Source organism: Glycine max, chromosome 18 (genome assembly GCF_000004515.6).
Source record: "Glycine max cultivar Williams 82 chromosome 18, Glycine_max_v4.0, whole genome shotgun sequence".
NCBI lineage: Eukaryota > Viridiplantae > Streptophyta > Magnoliopsida > Fabales > Fabaceae > Glycine > Glycine max.
This window is the reverse complement of record NC_038254.2, coordinates 8,672,932-8,678,976: the sequence shown is the minus strand read 5'-3', so window position 1 is coordinate 8,678,976 and position 6,045 is coordinate 8,672,932. Positions and strand designations below refer to the sequence as shown.

At 37.5% G+C, this 6,045-nt stretch overlaps 2 pseudogenes; both read right to left on the bottom strand.

Annotated features, from left to right (window-relative positions):
* Positions 1-279: 279 nt before the first annotated feature.
* LOC100806680 (probable long-chain-alcohol O-fatty-acyltransferase 1) lies at positions 280-1,313 on the bottom strand (annotated as a pseudogene).
* A 713-nt stretch (positions 1,314-2,026) lies between these two features.
* LOC106797060 (disease resistance protein RPM1-like) lies at positions 2,027-5,245 on the bottom strand (annotated as a pseudogene).
* Positions 5,246-6,045: the final 800 nt, after the last annotated feature.

The window sequence follows — 6,045 nt, the reverse complement described above, 5'->3', positions numbered from 1 at the left end:
CATAGGAAATCATTTATTAATCTTCAAAAGCTTCCAAGAAGGAAAGCAAATAAAACTTCCTGCTGATTAAGAAGTAACAGTAAGAAAGAAGAAAGGTAGCTTTGAATCAAAATATTTATGCCTCTAAATACTCAAATTACAAGATGGAACATAGTAGGCATGAATATGATCCAGCTAAAGAAGGGTAACATTACAAATTTCATACCTTAACATGACCAAGTTGGGTTATCTGTAGTCCTGAGTTGGGGATAGGAATTGGGTGTCCAGCAAAATTACATATTATTCACTGGACTTCCTATCCATTTCATTCCTCAACAATTGAGGAAAAAACAGCCAATTCGCCGAGATAGCCAAGAATGCCACCACGAGTGGCCCTGACATGGCACGGTGCAGTCGCCATCCACGACGGAGAACCACCTTCTTAACAGCTACATCCGCCACCGTGCACACACCGTGAAGCACAAAAAAAACACGTAACTTCCCATGGGGGAGGTACACGTGTAACATGATAATAGATTAACTCATGCACAAGCCCAGACACAAGGAACATGGCCAACATGGCAGCTAATGTGGCACATGTGGGACCCACTAAACCCGTGATCTTATAGCTTACGGGGTTGTATAATGTAGAGCGTAGAAGACAAGAAGACAAAAGGTTCCATCTATGACCCCAAAAATCTTGAAGTGAGGATGAAAGTTAGGGTTCGTTGAAGTGTGGTTCTATCTCTAAGCCAAAAAGGGTTTGAACCGGGGTTGCAATAAGAGCAAAAACAAGCTCTAAGCCAAGGTACAAGTGAAGACAATAGAGGACTAATATGAAATGAGGGTGGAAGTATTCATTGTACTCATAAACACGTTCGATCATGGCAAAAATAAGCAATTTTAAGGGCAATAGCCATTTTGGCTTTTGGGTGTTGGTGGTGTTATTTTTATTGGTTGGTTTTGGGCTGATGGGGAGGGAAGCTATGGAGATGAAATGGACAATGTTTGGGGGTGATAGTGCAAGAGGGCCTTTGTTGAAGGAAAAAAGTAGGAGCTTGAAAATGCCAAGTTGAACAAGGAAGAAGGAAGTGTATCCAACTAAGTTAGGCGAAGAGATGTTCAAGTGAAGGATGATGAAGAGGTAGAGAATAGGGAGAAGGGAGAGAAGTCTCAAGAAGCCCTTTGGTATTCTTGCAGCTATGTAATAACAATAACATAAACCTAAGATGGCTGAAATCCATACTTTGATGAACCTTTCAATTTCACCATACATCTCCTCTCCTTGAATCTATGAGTTGAGTATGTGAAATGTCAACGGAAATTATGAGTATTGTTATAGGGTGAGTTTCGGACATTTTTTTAATCGTCATGTGCTATAGAAGACTTTAGACAGGAATGATATTATATGTAAATAATTGAAGATGTGTTATAAAATATGTAACACAATACACACAATATATATTATATTCGAAAGTAAGCCTTGACTGGTTCAATGATTCTTGTTGTTACTGAATAATACTAATGGCTTATATTTTCCTTTTAATTGTTATATATAGCCGCCAGAGAGAGAGAGAGAGGTGGCTCGACTTTCTTCTATGATTGTCTCCTGCAGGGGACGCCGAAGGGGATGCACTTTTCTTTTCTTTTTTCCAATTTTTTTAAGGGAGAAGTGGAGAACAATGCATTAATTCAACAAAGAAAAGATATTTTCCATTAAAAATAATCTCTTTGAACCCAATATAATTATTATGTACAATAAAAAGAGTTTTCCAAATACTTAACATAACTACTTAATCAAATCTCATTCAAAATCACTAATTAAGGTAGAATTACAATTTCCTATTAGTTTATTCATGTTTTCCATTATAGGAAGATCGAGAAGATATCTAAATTATATATATATCGCTTAAAAAATCAATTTGATGAATCTTGCCCTTTGATGCCTCAAATCCACTCATCCACCATTTCACGGGCCGCAAAAGAAAAAACTTGAGGGAATCTTAAGTTTTCCAGTTGTAAAAAATTGTTTGCCTTTGTAGGAACACTATTTTCAGCTTCTTTGTATTGTGTTGGTGTTAATAACGCTAAAATGGGCGTAATAATTAACACTCAAAAAACCACATGATTGAAACGTGTGAAACATTGGAATTGGAACACCTCTTACAATCTCCCCTCAGTGCTTTCCTAAAATTAATGGTTATACAAAGTGGGTCAAACTTCAAAGCATAAAAATTAGGAACATTTAACACAATCTAGTTTATGAAAAAAATCCACATTGTTGGGCATCAACCGTAATTGAACTTAAAAAACCCACAACATTTACACGAAATATATGCTTACGACCCTATAAAAATACCAAGTTAATTTCTTCTTAAAATGATACAATGAAATTGTTCAAGTATTTATCAACATGGAAATAAAAAACTCAATCCAGTTATAGATGTGAAAAAGTCGCACCTTCTATTTTCAAATTTGGACGCATCTTAGTGATGACTTCTGCCGAATATATGCAAAGGTTCTTCAGCATCCTCACTCCAAATACGTACATGGGGCACATCTTGGATGATCCAGTGGTCTTCTCCTCCATCAGGAGCAATGCGCTGCTCAAATTCAGTTGGCATGTCCTCGATATAGAGATCTTTAAGCTTCTCCAAGTGTTGAATTCCAGAGGGTACTGTTTTGAGTTAGGAGAGGTTTTGTAAAAGAATTTTTTCCACAGAACACAGTGCTCCTCTGTCGATAAGGATTCACTTCAATTGATCCAAAGATCCGAGGTACAGTTGCTTTAGTTTCTGAAACCCTCCACATTGAAAATGCAAAGTTTCACCTTCATAAGCATTGCTACTTAAATCGAGGAACAACAACCTTGGCATCTTGTTTAGTGATTTCAATACATCATTAGTCAACCTGGAGTTGTACAGATGCAGTTGCACAAGATTTGGGAACTGTGAAATCCAATTTGGCAACCTTGTTAACTTCCCAAATAGGACAAGCTTCCTAAGTGTAGACATAGGTGACGTAATGTACAAGTCAATTACTTCACTCACATCAGCTGTTTCAATAAGTAGTTTCTCCAAGAGTGGCTTCTCATTTATTAAGGAACACAAAGTCTTTTCGTGTTTTCCCATAAAATCTTCCACCGTCAGTTCCCTTAACTGCTTTAGCTTTGCGACCTCTCTAATGACCACTCCATCATCATCTATAAACACTCGAGGTATCTCTTGTAGGGATGTCATGCCTCCAATATCCTTCCATTGAATTGAACACATAGCATAAAACAGAAGATGATGTAGCTTAGTAAGCTTAGGAATCTCCCCTGGCATCTTAGACACACTTGTCTCTTATATCCAAGGTCTCTAAATTCTGGAGGTTGCCAATGGATTTTGGTAGACTTACTCTCCGTGTATACCGGAAGCTTAAATACTTCAAGTGGCATAAATTCCCCAAATTTTCAGGAATATAACGTAAACCAGAACCTTCAAAATCAAGTACCTTCAATAGCATGCAATTTGTAGGGATTTTGTTTACTAAGTGTTCAGATACTTCTTCATTTTCTCCGGTGCAAATAAGAATTGACCGAATGGGTGAGCTACCTATACTTCCACTAAAATCATCGATTGCGATTGTCAGGCGTCGAACAATCTTACTTGATACAGATTGCTCACGCTCCTCAATATACTGACAAAATCCTGTATCCTTGACTTTTCCAAGTATCATGTCGTGTATTAAGTCATGAACACGACACCTTTTAACTTTGCCATCAATTCTAAATGAGGATACTTGCACCAAACTTCTACGGACCAACCCTGATAAATATTGTTGCCCAACTTCTTCCAATGTTTTTTCGGTTTCATGTTTGACAAACCCTTCAGCTATCCACTGTCTAATCAATCTATCAGATTTAATTTCATAGTCCTCCGGATACGTTCCGAAATACAATAAACATGATCTAAGATTGATCGGCAAATCATCATAACTTAAACCTAAAATTTTTGTTATACTATTTAACTCAAAATTCCTCTCCAAGTGTAAACTTAGATCTCTACTAAACTCTCCCCATTCAGGTGCACTTTCATCTTTTTGAGACAAAAGACCACCAATGGCCACTATTGCTAGAGGTAAACCTTTACACTTTCTAACAATTTCAAGAGATATATCTTTAAGTTCTTCTGGACAATCTCCATCGGAACTATACTGAAATGCCTTAGAAAACAATTTCAATGATTCTTCTTCAGTTAATGGCTCTTCTAGCTTAAGCACCTCAACAAAAGAAGATTTCTTACAATATCCCGCAACCTTCTCATCCCTGGTTGTGATTAAAATCCTACTTCCATTTTTATTATCAATTACAGCAGATTCAATGTGATCCCAAAATTTTCCATTCCATACGTCATCAAACAAGACAACATTATTTCTTGTTGCGCAAGCGGTTTCTGACTTCTTCGGTCAACGACTCCATGTTAGAAACATCCTTGGGAGGGTCCTCCTTTTTCAGTTTGCAAAGCTCATCCAACAAACGCCTCAGCAGTCCTTCTGCAGAGTAGGATTGAGACACTGTGATCAATGCATGGCACTCGAAATTGTTACGCACCTGGTCATAAACTTGCTTGGCAAGAGTGGTTTTTCCCACCCCAGGAATTCCCACCACAGAGATGACAGTGCGTTTTTCTCTTCCCTTTGTCAACCAATTTTTCAATGTATCTCTAGGGCCATCAAGCCCCACAACATCATCTTCCTCGATAAAGAGAGGATCCATTCGAAGTTTCTGCCAGGTGACATCTTGATTTCCTCTAGAACTTGTTAGTCTTGGTTCTAAAGGAATATGGGTTTGGAAACCATCTCTTTCAGCATGAACAAGCGATTTAACATCCTGAATCTTGTACGCACTTTGAAGGCGAAGGATTTGAGTTTTGATGAAGTCAACAGCCTCACATAGTAAAGCTGCACATCGAGGATCACCAGGTTGCTTATCCTCACAGGAGATGTTATATTCATCGATGACATCTTCCATGCAAAAAGCTGCTTCTCTCAGCCGCATCACCCTTTCTTTTATTCTATGATGCCTTCCATCATCTTGTTCAGCTTCAGCCACTTTATCAGCATCATTAATGAAATCTTGAAAGCTTTCAAGTTCATCTGTAATGTCTCTAACTTCTTTTGGGAGATCTCTCACCATTTTGATAGCTTCCAATATTTTTGGAAGGGCATGCTTACCAGCCAAGGACACTGCAGTTTCTGCCATTTTAGTCTAGCTAGTTAGCTCTGCTTTTGGGTTTGTTGTGAGTGCAGCTAGTTTCTGCCATTTTAGTCTAGCTAGTTAGCTCTGCCATTTTAGTCTAGCCAGTTTCTGCACTTAAAGTATCATCCACTTGTCCTATAAACACATGCTAGATATGACCAGCGCTAGTTTCAGACGCAGCTGAACGTGCATGTCAGCACTGAATTTGCCATTGTTAATGTTTATTGTTTGTCACTGTATCCATACCATATCACGCTACCACATAATTGGAGATTTACACAAATGAACCATAAAAAATGAAATAAAAAAACTTGATAACACACTTTAATTCAAAACTTTAAGACTCAAGTTTATGAATTTTCTTTTCACTTATATGATGCAACTTTCCACTTCTACTCTTGATTTCACATCACACTTATACTCTCCAGCATTATGAAAAATAATATCTTAGAGAAAACTAATTATTTGTTTCAATGATGTTAGTCGGTATTAGCTAGTTTTACCAATAAAATTAAACGGCCATTGTTGAGACTTTGGCAAGTGTACCAAATCGCTCTTAAGTAGTAAACCTCGAAAGTCCGAGTATCGTTTCCACAAGGATTTTATTGCACTTTATTAAATACTTCTCAATTTGTAAGTAAGAGTAAAATAAGAAAAACAGGAATAAGTGCAGGAATAGAGTGCTATTACTAAATCAAGTACTTTAAAAAGAAAGACAATTAATAAAGATGCCAAGACCGGACAAACCCAATTGGCCTACGATGCATGTAAATATGATATTCATTACCAATGCACTGGTATTAGTTCTACCCACATCTGTTAAT